Source organism: Phyllobates terribilis, unplaced genomic scaffold, assembly GCF_046119375.1.
Source record: "Phyllobates terribilis strain yellow unplaced genomic scaffold, ASM4611937v1 Scaffold_2__4_contigs__length_985480577, whole genome shotgun sequence".
Lineage (NCBI taxonomy): Eukaryota > Metazoa > Chordata > Amphibia > Anura > Dendrobatidae > Phyllobates > Phyllobates terribilis.
In genome coordinates, this window is record NW_027362762.1 from 694,474,409 (window position 1) to 694,499,644 (window position 25,236).

A 25,236-nucleotide genomic window follows, 5' to 3' on the forward strand; every position below is an offset into this window, starting at 1 on the left:
TAGGCATGTGGAGGTGGAATCTGGCCACCACATCATGGCTGCGTCGGCAGCCTGGTATCCATACTCAGTCCTCAGCCGCCCCGCGGCCGGGTGTCCACGCTTGGTCCCCAGCCGCCAGGGGGTGGCCAGGTGTCCATACTCGGTCCCCAGCCGTCCCGCGGCCGGGGGCCCACACACGGTCCTTAGCCGCCTGGGGGCGGCCGGGTGTCCATAAATGGTCCCCAGCCGCCCCTATTTGAAGGACAGCCTAACCACAAACACGTGGACAAGTGAATGTGGCCAGGGATGGTCAATCTCACTGACGCCTTCACATTGGGTTAATATTGTGGAAGCCGGGACACAGTTGGACACTGGGATGCAGCACATCCTTCAGACACAGAGGATTGCGGGTCCTGGGTCAATCAGGCTTCAACACAAAGTTCAGAAGGTAGACAGCAGCAGTGGTCAGCCTCCTACACAACGAGTAAATTATTCATGATCATGAGGCCATCCATCTCCTTAACTTTCTGTTCCTTGGAATGCAAGCGCATGTATGTAGTAGTGGCTAGGCCTGAGGTGGTCAGCGTTTTGGCGCATATCCTACCTCCTCCGAGGATTGCTGGATGTTTTCCTGCTACTATGCCAGTTCTATGACTCCCGTTAAAGCAAAGCTTCAGGTGATGAATGATGGAAGAGGTGGTGGCAAAGGAGAAACAGCAGAAGGAACAGAGACCATTCACATCAATATCAGGCCAGTCAACCACACATGTCTTGTAGGATTTGTTTTTGTACCAAAAGGAGCGGTTTGGCTACAAAGTTATAGGGCATACAGTGAGTACAATGCATACCAAAAATTTAGCGGCATTCCAATGCCCCTTGCAAGTGACATGGAGGTCAGAGGGCCTTAACTAAACCGTTTTTTCCATTTATAGCAACTGGGTCTCCTGTACACTGTTGGCCTAAGCAGTGAATGGAAGGCTTTCCAAAAATTATGAGGAACTGCAATGCCCCTTGAAACAGACATGGATTACAGCATACTAAAAACCTTCTACCCATTATTGGGGAGTGGGTCTCCCTTAGTGTTCACCTATGCATTGAAAAGCAAGAGCTGACTAAAATTAGGAGGAAATGCAATGCCTGTTGGACGAGTCGTGGAGGTTAGAGGTAATTAAAAACAACATTTCAATGCCCCTTGGAAGAGCTGTGGAGTTCAGAGTGGTTTAACAAGACGGTTTAAATGCCCCTTGGAAGAGCTGTGTAGTTCAGAGTGGTTTAACAAGAGGGTTTTAATGCCCCTTGGAAGAGACGTGGAGTTCAGAGTGGTTTAACAAGACGGTTTTAATGCCCCTTGGAAGAGACGTGGAGGTCACAGTAGCTTAACAAGATGGTTTTAATGCCCCTTGGAAGAGACGTGGAGGTCACAGTAGCTTAACAAGATGGTTTTAATGCCCCTTGGAAGAGACGTGATGGTCACAGTAGCTTAACAAGATGGTTTTAATGCCCCTTGGAAGAGACGTGGAGGTCACAGTAGCTTAACAAGACAGTTTTAATGCCCCTTGGAAGGGTGGTGGAGGTCACAGTGGAATAAAAAGACAATATCAATGCCCCTTGGAAGAGTGTTGGAGGTCGCAGTAGCTTAACAAGGCGGTTTTAATGCCCCATGGAAGAGACGTGGAGGTCACAGTAGCTTAACAAGACGGTTTTACTGCCGCTTGGAAGAGTGGTGGAGGTCGCAGTGGAATAAAAAGACAATATCAAGGCCCCTTGGAAGAGTGGTGGAGGTCGCAGTAGCTTAACAAAACGGTTTTAATTCCCTTTGGAAGAGACGTGGAGGTCACAGTAGCTTAAGAAGATGGTTTTATTGCCCCTTGGAAGAGTGGTGGAGGTCGCAGTGGAATAAAAAGACAATATCAATGCCCCTTGGAAGAGTGGTGGAGGTCGCAGTAGCTTACCAAGACGGTTTTAATTCCCCTTGGAAGAGACGTGGAGGTCACAGTAGCTTAACAAGATGGTTTTAATGCACCTTGGAAGAGACGAGGAGGTCAAAGTAGCTTAACAAGACGGTTTTAATGCTCCTTGGAAGAGTGGTGGAGGTCGCAGTAGGTTAACAAGACGGTTTTAATGCCCCTTGGAAGAGACGTGGAGGTCACAGTAGCTTAACAAGATGGTTTAAATGACCCCTTGGAAGAGTGGTGGAGGTCACGGTGGAATAAAAAGACAATATCAATGCCTCTTGGAAGAGTGGTGGAGGTCGCAGTGGAATAAAAAGACAATATCAATGCCCCTTGTAAGAGTGGTGGAGGTCGCAGAGGAATAAAAAGACAATATCAATGCCCCTTGGAAGAGTGGTGGAGGTCACAGTAGCTTACCAAGACGGTTTTAATGCCCCTCGGAAGAGACGTGGAGGTCACAGTAGTTAAACAAGACGGTTTTAATGGCCCTTGGAAGAGACGTGGAGGTCAAAGTAGCTTAACAAGACGGTTTTAATGCCCCTTGGAAGAGTGGTGGAGGTCACAGTAGCTAAACAAGACGGTTTTAATTCCCCTTGGAAGAGACATGGAGGTCAAAGTAGCTTAACAAGACGGTTTTAATGCCCCTTGGAAGAGACGTGGAGGTCACAGTAGCTTAACAAGATGGTTTTAATGCCCCTTGGAAGAGACGTGGAGATCACAGTAGCTTAACAAGATGGTTTAAATGCCCCTTGGAAGAGTGGTGGAGGTCACAGTGGAATAAAAAGACAATATCAATGCCCCTTGGAAGAGTGGTGGTGGTCGCAGTAGCTTAACAAGATGGTTTAATGCCCCCTGGAAGAGACATGGAGGTCACAGTAGGTTAACAATATGGTTTTAATGCCCCTTGGAAGAGTGGTGGAGGTCGCAGTGGAATAAAAAGACAATATCAATGCCCCTTGGAAGAGTGGTGGAGGTTGCAGTGGAATAAAAAGACAATATCAATGCCCCTTGGAAGAGTGGTGGAGGTCGCAGTGGAATAAAAAGACAATATCAATGCCCCTTGGAAGAGTGGTGGAGGTCGCAGTAGCTTACCAAGACGGTTTTAATGCCCCTTGGAAGAGACGTGGAGGTCAAAGTAGCTTAACAAGACAGTTTTAATGCCCCTTGGAATAGTGGTGGAGGTCGTAGTAGCTTAACAAGATGGTTTTAATGCCCTTTGGAAGAGACATGGAGGTCGCAGTAGCTTAACAAGACGGTTTTAATGTCCCTTGGAAGAGACGTGGAAGTCACAGTAGCTTAACAAGATGGTTTTAATGCCCCTTGGAAGAGTGGTGGAGGTCACAGTGCAATAAAAAGACAATATCAATGGCCCTTGGAAGAGTGGTGGTGGTCGCAGTAGCTTAACAAGTTGGTTTTAATGCCCCTTGGAAGAGACGTGGAGGTCACAGTAGCTTAACTATACGGTTTTAATGCCCCTTGGAAGAGTGGTGAAGGTCGCAGTGGAATAAAAAGACAATATCAATGCCCCTTGGAAGAGTGGTGGAGGTCGCAGTGGAATAAAAAGACATTATCAATGCCCCTTGGAAGAGTGGTGGAGATCGCAGTGGAATAAAAAGACAATAACAATACCCCGTGGAAAAGACGTCGAGGTCACAGTAGCTTAACAAGACGATTTTAATGCCCCTTACAAGAGCCATGCAGTACAGCATATTAAAAACATTATTTCCATTATTGGGGAGTGGGTCTCCTATAGTCTTTGCCTATGCCTTCCAAGCAAATGCTGCCAAAAATTAGGACGGAGGAATTTGCAATGCTGGCAACACGGACCACGGTCACCCTCGTGGTATAGTGGTGGTGGAGGCTGAGGATAAGGAGAAGAGCAAAAAGCAACCGAAATAAGGAAGCGTATACCCATGTGTGGGTGTGAAGCGGTGCATGGGAATACACCTCCCAAAACAACATACTGGATTTGACTTTATGTTACTTTACTGTCATTTGGTGGTGATGAGAAGTTTGGCCAAATCCAGCCCTTGTTTATTTTGATAAGGGTCAGCTTGTCAGCATTGTCAGTTGACAGGCGAGTGCGCTTATCAGTTATAATTCCCCCAGCGGCACTAAAAACACGCTCCGATAACACGCTAGTGGCAGGGCAGGCTAGGAACTCCAAGGCGTACAGAGTGAGTTCATTCCAAGTGTCCAGCTTGGATACCCAATAATTAAAAGGCACAGAGGAATCACGGAGAACGCTGGTACGGTTGGCAAGGTACTCCCTCACCATCTTTTGAAACTTTCCACTCCTTGTGAGAGTACTCCACGCCACAGGGCCTGTAAGCTGGGCGGGTCTCAGAAAACTGTCCCAGAACGTTGACAGTCTTCCCCTGCCTCTGCTGAATTGGAGTTGCGTCTCTCTCGCCAGTACACCTTGGTTGGGCAACGAACTATGACCTCTGCCGCTAGCATGTTCAGATGGTAATTTTTTTAACAGTTCTGCAGCAAGGGTCTTCTGGTACTGCCCCATTTTTGTAGACCTCTCCACCTCAGGAATAAGAGAGTGAAAGTTCTCCTTGTAGCGGCGGTCTAAAAGTGTCACCAACCAGTAATGACTGTCACCCAACATTTTGAGAACGTGAGGGTCACGGTTAAGGCAGTGTAACATAAAGTCAGCCATACGTGCCAGACTGGTAACGGGAAAGACTTCCGTGTCCTCACCAAGATCACGACTGACCATACTATCCTCCTCCTCCTCTTCCTCCCCCCTGTCCTCATGCCACCCATGCTGAACCGACGGTATGACAGTTGCACAGGTACTACCGTCTACAGCGCATGATACCAGCTCCTGTTCTTCCTCCTCCTCCTCCTCTCCCTCATTGTCCCCCAATGCATGTTGGGATGAGATGAGGCTGGGCTGTGTGTAATCGCCCGCTACGGCTTCTTGATCCATCTCATCATACTCTGGCTGCAATGCCTCCTCTTTAATTCTCTGCAGAGAGCGTTGCAAAAGACAGACAAGTGGGATGCTGATGCTAATGATGGCGTCATCGCCACTCACCATCTTGGTGGACTCCTCAAAGTCTGTCAGGATGGTACATATGTCAGACATCCAGGTCCACTCCTGAGGTCTTATGTGTGGAGTCTGACCTGAATATCGACGGCCTTGTTGCAGCTGGTACTCCACAACTGCTCTCTTCTGCTCACAAATCCTTTGCAACATGTGGAGGGTAGAGTTCCAATGTGTGGGGACATCAGACACCAGTCGGTGTGCCGGAAGCTGCGAACGCTGCTGCAGTACAGCAAGGGCGGCGGAAGCTGTAGCCAACTTTCGAAAATGAGCTGACAGGCGGCGTACTTTGACGAGCAGATCTGGCAACTCGGGGTACGATTTAAGAAACCGCTGAACCACGAGGTTAAGCACATGAGCCAGGCATGGTACGTGTGTGATCTCGCCTTGCCTCAGAGCCGCCACCAGGTTACGGCCATTGTCACACACCACCATGCCTGGATGCAGGTTCAGCGTCTAAGCCACAGATCTGCCTGCTCTTTCACAGCTGTCCACAACTCACAAGCAGTGTGAGGTTTATCACCTAAGCTTATGAGTTTCAGCACAGCCTGTTGCCGCTTGGCTGAGGCAGTACTGCAGTGCCTCCAGCTTGTAACTGATGTGGTGATATCTGAGATGGAGGCTGAACATGAGGAGGAGGAGGAGGATGATGCGCAGGAGCTGTACACTGTGGGGGCAACTCTGACTGACACAGGGCCTGCAATCCTCGGTGTGGGGAGGATGTGTTCCGTCCCAAGGTCCGACTGGGTCCCGGCTTCCACTATGTTTACACAGTGTGCCGTCAGGGAGATGTACTGTCCCTGGCCACAAGCACTTGTCCAAGTGTCCGTTGTCAGGTGGACTCTCCCAGTAACTGCGTTGTTGAGGGCACGGCAGATGTTTTGGGACACGTGCTTGTGTAGTGCGGGGATGGCACACCGGGCAAAATAGAGTCGGCTAGGGACTGGGTACTGAGGGACGCCCACCGCCATAAGGTTGCGGAAGGATTCGGTCTCCACCAGCCTAAAAGGCAGCATTTCCAATGCAAGCAGTCGTGAAATGTGCGAATTTAGGACTGTAGCCTGTGGGGCATTGGCTGCGAATTTGCGCTTTCGTTCAAAGCTCTGGGATATGGACAATTGAACGCTGCGGTGGGACGTGGACGAGGACGTTGATGCTGTTTCTTGAGAAACTGCCATAACAAGTGGTTTTAATGTCCCTTGGAAGAGACGTGGAAGTCACAGTAGCTTAACAAGATGGTTTTAATGCCCCTTGGAAGAGTGGTGGAGGTCACAGTGCAATAAAAAGACAATATCAATGGCCCTTGGAAGAGTGGTGGTGGTCGCAGTAGCTTAACAAGTTGGTTTTAATGCCCCTTGGAAGAGACGTGGAGGTCACAGTAGCTTAACTATACGGTTTTAATGCCCCTTGGAAGAGTGGTGAAGGTCGCAGTGGAATAAAAAGACAATATCAATGCCCCTTGGAAGAGTGGTGAAGGTCGCAGTGGAATAAAAAGACAATATCAATGCCCCTTGGAAGAGTGGTGGAGATCGCAGTGGAATAAAAAGACAATAACAATACCCCGTGGAAAAGACGTCGAGGTCAAAGTAGCTTAACAAGACGATTTTAATGCCCCTTACAAGAGCCATGCAGTACAGCATATTAAAAACATTATTTCCATTATTGGGAAGTGGGTCTCCTATAGTCTTTGCCTATGCCTTCCAAGCAAATGCTGCCAAAAATTAGGACGGAGGAATTTGCAATGCTGGCAACACGGACCACAGTCACCCTCGTGGTATAGTGGTGGTGGAGGCTGAGGATAAGGAGAAGAGCAAAAAGCAACCGAAATAAGGAAGCGTATACCCATGTGTGGGTGTGAAGCGGTGCATGGGAATACACCTCCCGAAACAACACACTGGATTTGACTTTATGTTACTTTACTGTCATTTGGTGGTGATGAGAAATTTGGCCAATTCCAGCCCTTGTTCATTTTGATAAGGGTCAGCTTGTCAGCATTGTCAGTTGACAGGCGAGTGCGCTTATCAGTTATAATTCCCCCAGCGGCACTAAAAACACGCTCCGATAACACGCTAGTGGCAGGGCAGGCTAGGAACTCCAAGGCGTACAGAGTGAGTTCATTCCAAGTGTCCAGCTTGGATACCCAATAATTAAAAGGCACAGAGGAATCACGGAGGACGCTGGTACGGTTGGCAAGGTACTCCCTCACCATCTTTTGAAACTTTCCACTCCTTGTGAGAGTACTCCACGCCACAGGGCCTGTAAGCTGGGCGGGTCTCAGAAAACTGTCCCAGAACATTGACAGTCTTCCCCTGCCTCTGCTGAATTGGAGTTGCGTCTCTCTCGCCAGTACGCCTTGGTTGGGCAACGAACTATGACCTCTGCCGCTAGCATGTTCAGATGGTAATTTTTTTAACAGTTCTGCAGCAAGAGTCTTCTGGTACTGCCCCATTTTTGTAGACCTCTCCACCTCAGGAATAAGAGAGTGAAAGTTCTCCTTGTAGCGGCGGTCTAAAAGTGTCACCAACCAGTAATGACTGTCACCCAACATTTTGACAACGTGAGGGTCATGGTTAAGGCAGTGTAACATAAAGTCAGCCATACGTGCCAGACTGGTAACGGGAAAGACTTCCGTGTCCTCACCAAGATCACGACTGACCATACTATCCTCCTCCTCCTCTTCCTCCCCCCTGTCCTCAGGCCACCCACGCTGAACCGACGGTATGACAGTTGCACAGGTACTACCGTCTACAGCGCATGATACCAGCTCCTGTTCTTCTTCCTCCTCCTCCTCCTCTCCCTCATTGTCCCCCAATGCATGTTGGGATGAGATGAGGCTGGGCTGTGTGTAATCGCCCGCTACGGCTTCTTGATCCATCTCATCATACTCTGGCTGCAATGCCTCCTCTTTAATTCTCTGCAGAGAGCGTTGCAAAAGACAGACAAGTGGGATGCTGATGCTAATGATGGCGTCATCGCCACTCACCATCTTGGTGGACTCCTCAAAGTCTGTCAGGATGGTACATATGTCAGACATCCAGGTCCACTCCTGAGGTCTTATGTGTGGAGTCTGACCTGAATATCGACGGCCTTGTTGCAGCTGGTACTCCACAACTGCTCTCTTCTGCTCACAAATCCTTTGCAACATGTGGAGGGTAGAGTTCCAATGTGTGGGGACATCAGACACCAGTCGGTGTGCCGGAAGCTGCTAACGCTGCTGCAGTACAGCAAGGGCGGCGGAAGCTGTAGCCAACTTTCGAAAATGAGCTGACAGGCAGCGTACTTTGACGAGCAGATCTGGCAACTCGGGGTACGATTTAAGAAACCGCTGAACCACGAGGTTAAGCACATGAGCCAGGCATGGTACGTGTGTGATCTCGCCTTGCCTCAGAGCCGCCACCAGGTTACGGCCATTGTCACACACGACCATGCCTGGATGCAGGTTCAGCGTCTAAGCCACAGATCTGCCTGCTCTTTCACAGCTGTCCACAACTCACAAGCAGTGTGAGGTTTATCACCTAAGCTTATGAGTTTCAGCACAGCCTGTTGCCTCTTGGCTGAGGCAGTTCTGCAGTGCTTCGAGCTTGTAACTGATGTGGTGATATCTGAGATGGAGGCTGAACATGAGGAGGAGGAGGAGGATGATGCGCAGGAGCTGTACACTGTGGGGGCAACTCTGACTGACACAGGGCCTGCAATCCTCGGTGTGGGGAGGATGTGTTCCGTCCCAAGGTCCGACTGGGTCCCGGCTTCCACTATGTTTACACAGTGTGCCGTCAGGGAGATGTACTGTCCCTGGCCACAAGCACTTGTCCAAGTGTCCGTTGTCAGGTGGACTCTCCCAGTAACTGCGTTGTTGAGGGCACGGCAGATGTTTTGGGACACGTGCTTGTGTAGTGCGGGGATGGTACACCGGGCAAAATAGAGTCGGCTAGGGACTGGGTACTGAGGGACGCCCACCGCCATAAGGTTGCGGAAGGATTCGGTCTCCACCAGCCTAAAAGGCAGCATTTCCAATGCAAGCAGTCGTGAAATGTGCGAATTTAGGACTGTGGCCTGTGGGGCATTGGCTGCGAATTTGCGCTTTCGTTCAAAGCTCTGGGATATGGACAATTGAACGCTGCGGTGGGACGTGGACGTGGACGTTGATGCTGTTTCTTGAGAAACTGCCATAACAAGTGAAGACTGAGAGGAGGGGGCATCTTTGCATGCAGTATGGACAGGGGATAGCCTTGCACGCACAACAGGGGGTTCTCTTACACGCACAACAGCAGAAGAAGCAGTGGTGACACCTGCTGACACTGGTCGTGGACACTGGGGTTTGCCCCACAAAGTCGGGTGCTTTGCTGCCATGTGCCTGATCATGCTGGTGGTGGTCAGGCTCGTAGTTTTGCCACCCCTGCTGATGCTGGACTAGCAGGTGGTACAAATGGCCTTTTTGGGGTTATCAGCGGAGTCTTTAAAAAAATTCCAGACTCTGGAAGACCTACCGTTTGTACTGGCAACGTCCCTCGTGTTGGTGTTACGGGGAACGGTTGCCCGCCTTCTGTCTGCGGCCACCACACTGCTTCTTCCTGCCTGTTGGGGTACTCTGCCTCCCTCCCCCTGTGTGCTGCTGGCCTCGCTCTGCGTGTCCTCCTGCCACGTTGGATCAGTTACTAGATCATCCACCACCTCCTCCGCTTTCACTTCTGCCACACGGTCCTCCTCCTCACTTCGTGGCAATTGTGTCTCGTCATCATCCACCTCTTGTGACAAATTGCCAGCGTCGCCATCCTGTGGCCGTGGCTGTTCAAATATTTGGCCATCGCTACATGGGATCTCCTCTTCCACCACTTCAAGTGGAGCAGGCGAGGGGCACAAATATGGAAATGGCCAGTGAACAGCTCTTCAGAGTGTCCAACTGTGGGATCAGTTGCTGTCTGACGACACTCGGCATGGTGGGAGGAAGGAGCATCATGGTGAGGAGGAGTATGCAGTTGAGACTCACGGCTACTAAAACTTGACCGTGTGGAAGACAGACAGGAAGTGGTGGTGCCCAGGTGACTGGAAGCATTATCTGCTATTCAATTAATAACCTGTTCACACTGATCAGTTCTCAATAGTGGTGTTGTTGTGTGCTTCCCTAGTAATTCGGTCAAGAACTGGGAGCGAGAATATGTGGCTGTTGGTTGTGGCACATTTTCACCTTGGCCACGGCCCCATCCTCTGCACGCACCATCACCAGAACGTCCAGTTCCACGTCCCTTGCCACGCGCCTTGCGCATTGTAAATGAAGTAAAATATCTTACACTCGCACTATCAATGGCAAAAGGGTAATAAAAAGAAGATTTGAACCATGGAAGAGGAAAACCACAGTTCTAGTTCTCTGGCCTAAACCAAACTCTTTTAAACAGATATATTGGTGTCTGAACAGTCAGCGAGACACTGAAAATGTTTTTTTTTTATGCAAAAAAGACCAAAAAGTGGATAATACAGAGATTTGAACCGTGGAACTGCAAAACCACAGTTATAATTTCCTGGTGTATACCAGACTTGTTAAAATAGATATATTTGTGTCTGAACAGTCAGCGACACACTCAAACTGTTTTTTTTTTTATGGAAAAAAGGCAAGCAGGTTGATAACACCCAGATTTGAACCGTGGAAGAGGAAAAACACAGTTCTAGTTCTCCGGCCTACACCAGACTCTTTTAAACAGATATATTGGTGTCTGAACAGTCAGTGAGACACTGAAAATGTTTTTTTTTTATACAAAAAAGACCAAAAAGTGGATAATACAGAGATTTGAACCGTGGATCTGCAAAACCACAGTTATAATTTCCTGGTGTATACCAGACTTGTTAAAATAGATATATTTGTGTCTGATCAGTCTGCGACACACTCAAACTGTTTTTTTTTATGGAAAAAAGGCAAGCAGGTTGATAACACTAAGATTTGAACCGTGGAAGAGGAAAAACACAGTTCTAGTTCTCCGGCCTACACCAGGCTCTTTTAAACAGATATATTGGTGTCTGAACAGTCAGCGAGACACTGAAAATGTTTTTTTTTTATGCAAAAAAGACAAAAAAGTGGATAATACTGAGATATGAACCGTGGAACTGCAAAACCACAGTTATAATTTCCTGGTGTATACCAGACTTGTTAACCGGTTCCCGACCGCCCACTGTAGATAAACGTCGGCGCTTGCTGGGCTCTGTGCAGCGCCGACGTTTAAAAACGGTGGGTGGTCTCGCAGCGCTCAGGACCCCCAGGGTCCTGCAAGTGCTGCGATTCCGGTGCAGAGCGTTAGCTCTGATAGGGAACATCATCGGGACCTGATTAGATCAGATCCCAGTGATGTTAACCCTTAGCTGTCTTCTATATGCTGCGATCTATAGTGATCGCGGCATATAGGAGACAGACGGAGGAGAGGGGGTCGTCAACTTACCTCTCCGAAGACCTCCGAGTCCTTCCAGGACCTGGGGTTGCTATGGCAGCTGGAGGTCACATGACCGCCTCCAGCTCTGCCATATATGGTGTCCTGTCTGGCTCAGCTGCAGCTGTAGCCAGACAGGAGACTCTGACTGAAACAGTCAGGGAAGATCTCATGTAATGTAATGTAATACATGTCTATTACATTACATGAGATCAGTGATCAGAAAAATAAAAATTAATGTCCCATACAGGGACTAAGAAAAAATGTAAAAAAAAGTAAAAAAAAAGTTTTTAAACTATTAAAAAAAAATCACAAAATAAATAAAAATAAATAAATAAAATATTAAACCAATAAATCCGTATATTTTTACAAAACCAAAAAAAGTACACATATTTGGTATCGCCGCGTCCGAAACAACCCGAGCTATAAAACTGTCACACTAATTAACTCCTTCTGTGCACACCGTAATAAAAATAAATAAAAAACGGAGCAAAAAAATATGCTTTTTCATCATATCGCCAAACAAAAAGTGGAAAAAAATGCGATCAAAAAACAAAATAGAAATAAAAATGGTACTACTGAAAACGTCATCTTGTTACGCAAAAAAAAAGCCGCCATACAGCTCCATCAGCCAAAAAATAAAAAAGTTATAGCGCTCAGAATAAAGCAATGCAAAAAAAAATATTTTTTTCTATAAAATTGTTTTATTGTGTAAAAGCGCCAAAACATAAAAAAAAATACAGTAAGTGTAGTATCGCTGTAAACGTACTGACCCGAAGAATAATGCTGCCTGATCACTTTTACCACACGCAGAACGGCATAAAAAAACCCTCAAAAAACAATTCCTGAATTGTTGGTTTTTGTTAATTTTACCTCCCAAAAAACAGAATAGAAAGCGATCAAAAAATGTCACGCACCCAAAAATGGTACCATTAAAAATGTCAACTCGTCCCGCAAAAGAAAAGCCATCACATGACTCTGTCGGCCGAAATATGGAAAAATTATAGCTCTCAAAATATGGTGATGCAAAAACTAGATTTTGCAAAAAAAGCGTCTTTTAGTGTGTGACAGCTGTCAGTCATAAAAACCTGATATAAATCTGGTATCTCTGTAATCGCACCGACCCGAAGAATAAAGTAATCTAATCAGTTATATCACACTAGGAACGGCGTAAAAAATAAATAAAACCAATTCTTCACCTGCTACTGATTTGTTTATTATGTCCCCAAAGATCCCAGTAAGGCTCTGCCCACATTTATCCTGTGCTCTGCGCTGAGCACTTACACCAGAGTTTCCGTGTAAATCTCTGAAATACATGATTCAGCCGGAACCCATGACGGAAGATTCCCTGTAATGAGGCAGATATAGGCCACTGTGGACGCCGTCTAGCCTGGGATCCCACGGTGTCATTTGTTTTAGGCGTGCATAAAAGTGCGGTTGGCCACAGTTTTGTGCACTTCTGAAAAAAAGGACACCGCTAAACAGAGGCCAGACGGTGTCCAGAGTAACTCTGCTGCCTCATTACAGTGAATGGATCCTGCAGGGGTTTCATCTGAATTACATCACTTGGAAATTTAGATGGAAACCCCGATGTAAGTGCTCAGCCTAGAGCGCCGGATAAATGTTACGTAAAATGTTCCCAATAAAAGCTTCAACTCAGTCCTCAAAAAAAGCTAGCCCCCAGGTCCGTCATCTGTTAAAAATATAAGGGACTTCCAAGTTACTGGTAGCAGAAAGGCTCTGGAAAAGCAAAATGACCCTTGCCCCCCAAAAGAAATTCAGAAAATTTTGTGCTCCCAAATCCAAATGCCTATTCTACAATAATTTGTTCTCCAATTGTCAAATAGCACTCTGTCCCCCCCAGATAAGATAAGATAAGATAAGATAAGATATACTTTATTTTATCCCGGAGGAAATTGCGGTATCACAGCAGCAGAACACAGATCTCGAACATGACACATATAATAACAAAACATTTGGAATGCTTTAGACATTGCTTTTCAGACATTTGTTAAACACCCCCATAGCTGTTGGAACAAACGATCTCCTGTATTTTTCCTTTTTACACCTTAGTTGTATTAGGCGATTGCTGAATGTGCTCTTCTGTTTCGCAAACAGTTCATAAAGCGGGTGTGTGTTGTTGCCCATTATAGCTCTGCACTTCTTCTTAATCCTATCCTCTACCACCTCTTCAAAAGTCCCAAGCTGTAGGCCCACCGTCGCGCTAGCCTTCTTTATAAGTTTGTTGAGCTTGTTGGCGTCAGCAACACGCACACTGTTACCCCAGCAAATTATTGCCGCAAAGGTGGCACTAGCCACAATGGATTGGTAGAACACCTCAAGCATTTTGCCACACACATTAAAAGACCTTAACTTCCTTAGGAAGTACAATCTACTCATCCCCTTCTTGTAGACCTTCTCCATGTGGCACTTCCAGTCTAGCTTGCTATCCAGGTAAACCCCCAAATATTTGAAACTGTCCACCATCTCCACATCCTGACCGTCAATGGTAACAGGTAGGCATACCTTCTTGCACCTTCCATAGCTCATCACCAACTCCCTGGTTTTCTTAACATTTAGTTCTAGATGGTTAGCCTGGCACCATACTACAAAGTCCGCAACCACCCTTCTATATTCCTCTTCGTCCTGGTCCTTCCCAATACCGCCAACTATCACAGAGTCATCCGAGTACTTCTGGAGGTGACAACGGTCTGATTTATACTGAAAGTCAGCTGTGTACAATGTAAAGAGGAATGGCGACAGCACTGTTCCCTGCGGGGCTCCGACACTGCTCAGTACACTATCTGATGTAGCCGTCCCCCACCTAACAAACTGTGGCCTATCCGACAGGTAGTCAATTATCCAATTCACAAGTCCCTCATCCACCGCCATTTTAATCAACTTTCCTCGCAGTAAGAGTGGCTGTAATGTGTTGAACGCACTAGAGAAATCAAAGAACAAAGCACGCACTGTGGTTCCATCATTGTCCAAAAAGGAATGTACTGTTTGTAGCAGAGACGCTACAGCATCGTCCACACCCAGTCCCTGCCGGTACGCAAACTGAAGAGCATCAGTATGCGCCATCACCCTCGGACACAAGTGAGCAAGTACTATTCTCTCCAAGGACTTCATCGCATGCGATGTTAAGGCCACCGGTCTATAGTCCCCCGGGGAAGCCGGGAAGGTAGTCTTGGGAATCGGCACCAGGCAGGAAGTCTTCCATAGCACTGGTACTCTCTTTGATTGTAAGCTCTGGTTAAAGAGATGCTGGAAGACAGTACATAACTCATTTGCACACACTCTGAGGACACGTGGACTGAGACCGTCAGGCCCTGCTGCTTTGCAAATGGCCAGCTTACTAAACTGGTCCCTCACGTCATTTTTGGAGACCGAGAAATGATCTATTTCACCCCCTGTTAATTTAGCTAGTTGTTCCCCGGCCTCCTCCCCCTTCCCTGCTGCTACCGCACCTTTATTGCTGAATCTATTGAAGAACTGATTCATTTCATTAGCCATTGTAAGTCCACCATCCCCCTGCTCCGACCTTGCCTTAAACCCAGTCACTAGCTTCATTCCAGCCCACACCTCTCTGGAGCTTTTTTGTGCAAATTGATTTTCTAATTTAACTCTGAATGCCTCACGGGCAATCTTAATTTTCCCCTTTAGGTCTCGCTGTATAATTTTCAATGCCTCCTTGTCCTTCCTTTTAAAAGCCAGTTTTTTCATGTTTAGTAAGTGTTTCAACTCTTTTGTAATCCATGGCTTATTGTTTGCATAACACCGAATCTCTTGAACAGGTACTACAATGTCCATACAGAAGTTGATGTAATCAGTAACTCTGCCAGTAATCTCATTAACATTACATTTCTCTTTCATGGTACACAACACCTCCCAGTCTGTACAGTCAAAGCAGTCTTGTAACGCCTCCTCTGCTGCTGGACACCACTTCCTTATCTTTTTAATTGTCACTGGTTGTTTGCGGACGTCTGGTTGGTAAGCAGGAGACAATAGTATGAGGTTGTGGTCTCACCGTATGGCTAAGCGGTACGATACAGCCAGATATGGGGTATTGACACTTTTAGAAGAAATTGTGTGACACATTTCGGCACCATTTTTACCCATTGCCCTGTGTGAAAATGTAAAATCTGAGGGTAAAACATTTTTTTGTGGTAAAAATATAATTATGCTTTTTTCACTGCCCAATGGTATAAATTTAAAAATTAAAAAATACTCACTACTTCCCTAGATGAATTCCTTGAGAGGTGTAGTTTACAAAATGGGGTCACTTGTGGGGGTTTCTGCTGTTTTGGCATGTCAGCGACTCTTCAAATGTGACATGGTGTCTGCTGCCTATCCCAGCCAACATAGCGCTCCTTTCTCTTCCGAACCCTGCCATACACCAAAGCAGTGGTTTTCCCCCACATATGGGGTATCGGCGTAGTAAGGAGAAATTGTGCAACAAATTTCATGGTGCAATTTATCCTGTTACCCTTATGATAATGCAAAATTAGGGAATGAAAAACATTTTTTATGGGAAAAATGTGAAAATTTTATTTTCACGGCTCAATATTATAAACTTCTGTGAAGCAGCTGGGGGTGCAAGGTGCTCACCACACATCTAAATAAGTTCCCTAAGGGGTCTAGTTTCCAAAATGGAGGCACTTGTGGGGGGTTTCCACTGTTTAGGCACATTAGGGGCTCCCCAAATGTGACATGGCGTCTGCTAATTATTCAAACAAATTTTACATTCAAAAAGTCAAATGGCGCTCCTTCCCTTTCAAACCCTGCCATGTGCCCAAACAGTAATTTGCCTCCACATATGGGGTATCGGCGTGTTCAGGAGAAATTGCAAAACAAATTTCATGGTGCAATTTATCCTGTTACCCTTATGATAATACAAAATTAGGGAATGAAAAACATTTTTTGTGGGAAAAATGTGAAAACTTTATTTTTACGGCTCAATATTATAAACTTCTGTGAAGCAGCTGGGGGTGCAAAGTGCTCACCACACATCTAGATAAGTTCCCTAAGGGGTCTAGTTTCCAAAATGGTGGCACTTGTGGGGGGTTTCCACTGTTTAGGCACATTAGGGGCTCCCCAAATGTGACATGGCGTCCGCTAATTATTCAAACAAATTTTACATTAAAAAAGTCAAATGGCGCTCCTTCCCTTTCAAACCCTGCCATGCGCCCAAACAGTAATTTGCCTCCACATATGGGGTATCGGCGTGTTCAGGAGAAATTGCACAACAAATTTCATGGTGCAATTTATCCTGTTACCCTTATGATAATACAAAATTAGGGAATGAAAAACATTTTTTGTGGGAAAAATGTGAAAATTGTATTTTTACGGCTCAATATTATAAACTTCTGTGAAGCAGCTGGGGGTGCAAGGTGCTCACCACACATCTAGATAAGTTCCCTAAGGGGTCTAGTTTCCAAAATGGTGGCACTTGTGGGGGCTTTCCACTGTTTAGGCACATTAGGGGCTCCCCAAATGTGACATGGCGTCCGCTAATTATTCAAACAAATTTTACATTCAAAAAGTCAAATGGCGCTCCTTCCCTTTCAAACCCTGCCATGTGCCCAAACAGTAATTTGCCTCCACATATGGGGTATCGCCGTGTTCAGGAGAAATTGCACAACAAATTTCATGGTGCAATTTATCCTGTTACCCTTATGATAATACAAAATTAGGGAATGAAAAACATTTTTTGTGGGAAAAATGTGAAAATTGTATTTTTACGGCTCAATATTATAAACTTCTGTGAAGCACCTTGAGGTTCAAGGTGCTCACCACACATCTAGATAAGTTCCCTAAGGGGTCTAGTTTCCAAAATGGTGGCACTTGTGGGGGCTTTCCACTGTTTAGGCACATTAGGGGCTCCCCAAATGTGACATGGCGTCTGCTAATTATTCAAACAAATTTTACATTCAAAAAGTCAAATGGCGCTCCTTCCCTTTCAAACCCTGCCATGCGCCCAAACAGTAATTTGCCTCCACATATGGGGTATCAGCGTGTTCAGGAGAAATTGCACAACAAATTTCATGGTGCAATTTATCCTATTACCCTTATGATAATGCAAAATTAGGGAATGAAAAACTTTTTTGTGGAAAAATGTGAAAATTTTATTTTTACGGCTCAATATTATAAACTTCTATGAAGCAGCTGGGGGTGCAAGGTGCTCACCACACATCTAGATAAGTTCCCTAAGGGGTCTAGTTTCCAAAATGGTGGCATTTGTGGGGGGTTTCCACTGTTTAGGCACATTAGGGGCTCCCCAAATGTGACATGGCGTCCGCTAATTATTCAAACAAATTTTACATTCAAAAAGTCAAATGGCGCTCCTTCCCTTTCAAACCCTGCCATGTGCCCAAACAGTAATTTGCCTGCACATATGGGGTATCGGCGTGTTCAGGAGAAATTGCACAACAAATTTCATGGTGCAATTTATCCTGTTACCCTTATGATAATACAAAATTAGGGAATGAAAAACATTTTTTGTGGGAAAAATGTGAAAATTGTATTTTTACTGCTCAATATTATAAACTTCTGTGAAGCAGCTGGGGGTGCAAGGTGCTCACCACACATCTAGATAAGTTCCCTATGGGGTCTAGTTTCCAAAATGGTGGCACTTGTGGGGGGTTTCCACTGTTTAGGCACATTAGGGGCTCCCCAAATGCGACATGGCGTCTGCTAATTATTCAAACAAATTTTACATTCAAAAAGTCAAATGGCGCTCCTTCCCTTTCAAACCCTGCCATGCGCCCAAACAGTAATTTGCCTCCACATATGGGGTATCAGCGTGTTCAGGAGAAATTGCACAACAAATTTCATGGTGCAATTTATCCTATTACCCTTATGATAATGCAAAATTAAGGGATGAAAAACGGTTTTGTGGGAAAAATGTGAAAATTTTATTTTTACAGCTCAATATTATAAACTTCTGTGAAGCACCTTGGGGTTCAAGGTGCTCACCACACATCTAGGTAAGTTCCCTAAGGGGTCTAGTTTCCAAAATGGTGTCACTTGTGGGGGGTTTCCACTGTTTAGGCACATCAGGAGCTCTCCAAACGCAACATGGTGTCTGCTAATTATTCAGACAAATTTTACATTCAAAAAGTCTAATGGCGCTCCTTCCCTTCCGAACCCTGCAGTGCGCCCAAACAGTGATTTTCCCTCACATATGGGACATCAGCACGCTCAAGAGAAATTGCACAAAAAAATTTGGGGTCCATTTTTTCCTGTTACCCCTGTGAAAATAAAAAAAATTGGGTCTAAAGTAACATTTTTGTGAAAAAAGTTAAATGTTAATTTTTTTCTTCCACATTTCAAAAATTCCTGTGAAGCACATGAAGGGTTAATAAAGTTCTTGAATGTGGTTTTGAGCACCTTGAGGGGTGCAGTTTTTAGAATGGTGTCACTTTTGGGTATTTTCTGTCATAAAGACCCCTCAAAGTGACTTCAAATATGATGTGGTCCCTAAAAAAATGTTTTGTAAATTTTGTTGGAAAAATTAGAAATCGCTGTTCAAATTTAACCCTTATAGCTCCCTAACAAAAAAAAATTTTGGTTCCAAAATTGTGCTGATGTAAATTAGACATGTGGGAAATGTTATTTATTAACTATTTTGTGTGACATATCTCTCTGATTTAAGGGCATGAAAATTCAAAGTTTGAAAATTGCAAAATTTTCTAAATTTTCGCCAAATTTCCGATTTTTTCACAAATAAACGCAAGTTATATTGAAGAAATTTTACCACTATCATGAAGTACAATATGTCATGAAAAAACATTCTCAGAATCAGGGGAATACGTTGAAGCGTTCCAGAGTAATTACCTCATAAAGTGACAGTGGTCAGAATTGAAAAAATTGGCCCGGTCACGAAGGCAAAAACAGGCTCTGGCGCGAAGTGGTTAAAATAGATATATTTGTGTCTGAACAGTCAGCGACACACTCAAACTGTTTTTTTTTATGGAAAAAAGGCAAGCAGGTTGATAACACCCAGATTTGAACCGTGGAAGAGGAAAAACACAGTTCTAGTTCTCTGGCCTACACCAGACTCTTTTAAACAGATATATTGGTGTCTGAACAGTCAGCGAGACACTGAAAATGTTTTTTTTTATGCAAAAAAGACAAAAAAGTGGATAATACAGAGGTTTGAACCGTGGAACTGCAAAACCACAGTTATAATTTCCTGGTGTATACCAGACTTGTTAAAATAGATATATATGTGTCTGAACAGTCAGCGACACACTCAAACTGTTTGTTTTTTTATGGAAAAAAGCCAAGCTGGTTGATAACACCCAGATTTGAACAGTGGAAGAGGAAAAACACAGTTCTAGTTCTCTGGCCTACACCAGACTCTTTTAAACAGATATATTGGTGTCTGAACAGTCAGCGAGACACTCAATTTTTTTTTTGCAGGGGGGGGGGGGGGAGTACCAAAAGGTTAATAAGACGGGTACTTGTACAGCCTGACTGAGAAAAACAAAACAAAACAGGATTTAGATGAAAAAAAAAGGATTTTTCCTGACCCCTGAGACCTGGGGATAAGTCTAGCAATTTGACCAGCAGGAGCAGCACACAGGACTGTAATGCAGTGTTTGTTAGTTTAACCACTGCGTCTCCTATACAGCCTGCCTGCCTGCCTGATATTTGGGATGGATATTAGTCCTGAGAAGGACTGTTTGTTTGATTTGGCAGGCTTTAGAGACCCTACACTAACTATTTCGCAGTATAAATCTCTCCCTAGCTCGGCAGCACTGACTCTACACTGTCTGATCCTGAGCGACTGTGTCCAAGATGGCGGCGCCAGGTTTTAAATACTCGAGGTGACGCTGTGCGGCCAGCCAATCACTGTAATGCCCACAAACAACATGGCTGCTGCATTACAGTGACTGGCTGGCAATCCCTGCATGTTCATTGGCTCTGTAAAGAGCGCCAAACGTGCAGGGCGGAGACCCGAGCTACCGCCCAAGTAACCCGGAAATGCTCGGTGCTCGCCGAACATCCCGAGTAGTGAGATGCTCGGGCGAGTATCAAGCAGTGTCGAGCATGCTCGCTCAACACTAGTACTTAACATTTTTTGATCACATTCAGTGTAAGACTGGAATCACTTTTTTCTTTTTTACGCTGAGCACTTATGTCGGGGTTTCCATGTAAATCCCACAAAAACTTGTTTCAGACAAAGCCCCCATTGGAACCACCCACTATAATGAGGCAGATGGAGACACTTTTGACCCTGTTTGGTGTTTGTTCTGGTGGTATCCATCTTATTAGGCATTCATAGAACGGTATTCAACCACACTCGTGCGCTAAAAAGACATCCAAAATTATGGGACACCGCCTGAATACAGACCAAACAGAGTCCAAAGGGACTCCATCTGTCTCATAAGTGATTGGTTCAGTCGAGGTTTTGTCTGAATCGCGGTTTGGGGGATTTACACAGAAACCCCGATGTAAGAGCTCAGCGGAGAGTGCAGGATAAGTTGGAGCCGAACTTTGTTCTGACTTTTGGGAGTTGGAATGATACCAGATTTATATAGTTTTTTTCTATGTTTTGCTACTATCACACAGTAAAAATGCTTTTTTATAAAAAAAAAAATAGTCTCGTCTCCATAATGTGAGAGCTGTAACTTTTTTATTACTTGGCAAACAGAGCTGCATGGGGCTTATTTTTTGCGCGACGCGTTGGAGATTTATTTTTTAACGCTTTTTATCTACATTTTTCAGACACAGAATGAACAAAAACTAGCAGTAATAGTTTTTATCTATTTGTTTTTGTGCCGTTCACTGTGCAGTAAAAGTGATAAGACCAATTTATTCGTTGGGTCAGTACAATTACAGCGATACCAGATTTATATCTTTTTTTATGCTTTGCTGCTTTTACAGACTAAAAACAATATTTTACAAAAATGAATTTGGTTTTGCATCACCATATTCTGAGAGCTGTAACTTTTTTATTTTTCCCCAAATTATCTATATTAGGGCTTGTTTTTTGCGTTATTTATAGCATATTTTTTTTACCTATGATTTTTTTTTGTGTGTCACTATGATGAAAAAGTGACATTTTTGGTGTGTATTTTATTTTATTTTTTTACAATATTCACCGTACAGAATAAATAACGTGCACGTTTTATAGATCAAGTCATTCCTGACACAGCAATACCTATTATGTGTATTTCTTTGGTTTATCTTTGTTTTATCACAAACAGTGCGTTTTTAGGGGCAAAACAGCCTTTTGTGATTTTTGAGTGCTTTTTTGTGTTTTGTTTTACTTTTTTACACATTTTATTTAACTTTTTTTAACTTTTTAACTGTGGGACATGTATAATTTTTACTCTGATCGTTGGTCTCATGCACTGCAGTATTCGTGTGCTGCAGTGCCGGACACCTGTCAGTGACTCACTGATGTGCCTGTGAGACCCTGCATATAGCTGGATTTCACAGGCCACGATACCCTGGGGTCATGAGATGACCTCAGGGTACCATGGCAACGATTGGCACTCGCAATTACAATCACAGGGGTTGAACCTGCCATAGGGGGTCTTTTAACCCCCTTTTAACCAGTATGATACCATATTTAAGTGGTTAATCGGCCCCAATCGGCTCAAATACCATCCGAGCTGATACAGCAAGGTGTCAGCTGTCATGTACAGCTGTCATCCGCGGGAATTTCAGCCACAGGGCGGCACTATTCTCTTATTCCCAATCGCTGATGAGGGAATAAGACCGCCGTTTTCATGCGTATCAACGGTCGTTAAGGGGTTAAGTAGGTTAGAACATATTCCTTTTTTTGGATAAGTTAATGAATAGAGATTAGCAAATTAATTAAAAAATGTACTGGGTAATGTAAAAGAAAGAAGAAAAAAAATTCTACCATGACACCTGGCAATAAGAATGTGGGAGCTGCAAGCTGCAGCATTACCACCAACAGTGAAAGTCTGGGCAGTAGTACTACCAAATACAGATCACAATTAGCCTCTTATGCCTATGGCAAGCATATTAGTGAGGATGAGGATGTTATGAAATATATGGTACGTCACTTGTGTCAGTCACAGCAAAATAATGTTACCTTTGACAGTGATACTGTCCGTTTGAGTCAGTGTTCTGCACAGCCATCTTCCGTCGCCTTAATAGTTAATTTTTGATACTGCGAACTTTAATTTCCATCAATGATGCCTTTTTCCTGCCTCATAGTTTCTTAGGCAACAAAACTGATAAGTAATAAGTGATAAGTAAGATATTTCACAACCATGTTTTCCAGTTGTTTTATTGGAGAAGTTGAACAAGTCAGCCTTTGTACTCGGATGAGATAAGGGCACAGAACATGGAGGACATGATTCAAAAGCCTAGCTGTGGTGGTTGCTTTGTCAGCCATGGTGGTAGGGGCAGTGACAGCCGAGCTAAGGCTGCGTGCCCACTATGCGTTTTTCAAGCGTTTTTGCCGCGGAATTTCCACAGCGAAAATGCTTAAAAAACACTTGGTAATACAGTATAGACCAAAAGTTTGGACACACCTTCTCATTTAAAGATTTTCTGTATTTTCATGACTATGAAAATTGTACATTAACACTGAAGGCATCAAAACTATGAATTAACACATGTGGAATTATATACTTAACAAAAAAGTGTGAAACAACTGAAAATATGTCTTATATTCTAGGTTATTCAAAGTAGCCACCTTTTGCTTTGATGACATTCTTGGCATTCTCTTGATGAGCTTTAAGAAGTAGTCACCGGAAATGGTCTTCCAACAATCTTGAAGGAGTTTCCAGAAATGCTTAGAACTTGTTGACCCTTTTGCCTTCACTCTGCGGTCCAGCTCACCCCAAACCATCTCGATTGGGTTAAGGTCCGGTGACTGTGGTGGCCAGGTCATCTGGCGTAGCACCCCATCACTCTCCCGCTTGGTAAAATAGCCCTTACACAGCCTGGAGGTGTGTTTGGGGTCATTGTCCTGTTGAAAAATAAATGATGGCCCAACTAAACGCAAACCGAATGGAATAGCATGCCGCTGCAAGATGCTGTGATAGCCATGCGGGTTCAGTATGCCTTCAATTTTGAATAAATCCCCAACAGTGTCACCAGTAAAGCACCCCCACACCATCACACCTCCTCCTCCATGCTTCACGGTGGGAACCAGGCATGTAGAGTCCATCCGTTCACCTTTTCTGCGTCGCACAAAGACACGGTGGTTGGAACCAAAGATCTCAAATTTGGACTCATCAGACCAAAGCACAGATTTCCACTGGTCTAATGTCCATTCCTTGTGTTCTTTAGCCCAAACAAGTCTCTTCTGCTTGTTGCCTGTCCTTAGCAGTGGTTTCCTAGCAGCTATTTTACCATGAAGGCCTGCTGCACAAAGTCTCCTCTTAACAGTTGTTGAAGAGATGTGTCTGCTGCTAGAACTCTGTGTGGCATTGACCTGGTCTCTAATTTGAGCTGCTGTTAACCTGCGATTTCTGGGGCTGGTGACTCGGATAAACTTATCCTCAGAAGCAGAGGTGACTCTTGGTCTTCCTTTCCTGGGGTCATCCTCATGTGAGCCAGTTTCTTTGTAGCGCTTGATGGTTTTTGCAACTGCACTTGGGGACACTTTCAAAGTTTTCCCAATTTTTCGGACTGACTGACCTTCATTTCTTAAAGTAATGATAGCCACTCGTTTTTCTTTACTTAGCTGCTTTTTTCTTGCCATAATACAAATTCTAACAGTCTATTCAGTAGGACTATCAGCTGTGTATCCACCTGACTTCTGCACAACACAACTGATGGTCCCAACCCCATTTATAAGGCAAGAAATCCCACTTATTAAACCTGACAGGGCACACCTGTGAAGTGAAAACCATTTCCGGTGACTACCTCTTGAAGCCCATCAAGAGAATGCCAAGAGTGTGCAATGCAGTCATCGAAGCAAAAGGTGGCTACTTTAAAGAACCTAGAAAATAAGACATATTTTCAGTTGTTTCACACTTTTTTGTTAAGTATATAATTCCACATGTGTTAATTTGTAGTTTTGATGCCTTCAGTGTGAATGTACAATTTTCAAAGTCATGAAAATACAGAAAAATCTTTAAATGAGAAGGTGTGTCCAAACTTTTGGTCTGTACTGTACGTGCCCCATGGTCCCCAATGATAAACCGCATGTGCTGTGCACATGCTGCGGAAATTTCTGCTGCGGATTATCATTGCGGAAAAATACGCAGCATGTCCATTAATTTTGCGGACATGCAGCTTAATCGCCACCATTGACTTGCATTGGACCGCGTGACATCTGCATCACTGCATCTGCACATGCGGATATCACATGGTACAATGTGCAGATGGTACCCAGTTCTGGAGGAGAGGAGACTCTCATCCAGACCTGGGTACCATAGAACCTGTTCAAAAAATAATTTAAAATAAAAAATAAAGATTATACTTACCTTCCGATGGCCCCCAGTGTTTTAACCCCTCCGTCTGGTCTGCAGTATGGGTCGCGGTGTTGTGAAGGACCTGCCATGACATCATTGAGTCATGTGACCTGTCACATGACTCAATGACGTCACCGCAGGTCCATCACACCACCGCGAGCCGCCCAAGACACCGGACGCAGCGGAGAAAACACCGGGAGGACATCGGAAGGTAAATATAATCTTTTTATTTTATTTTTTACCATTCTTATTCTTTATTTTTTAACTAACTTGGTCACACTACTATAAATCCATGCCGGTTGCATGGATTTATATAGTGTGAACAAGTTGTCAAGCACTTTTCCAAGTGATGCTAAAAAACGCATGTAAAAACCGCATGCGTTTTTCCTGGCAGGGAGAAGTGGAAAAAATATGCAGCA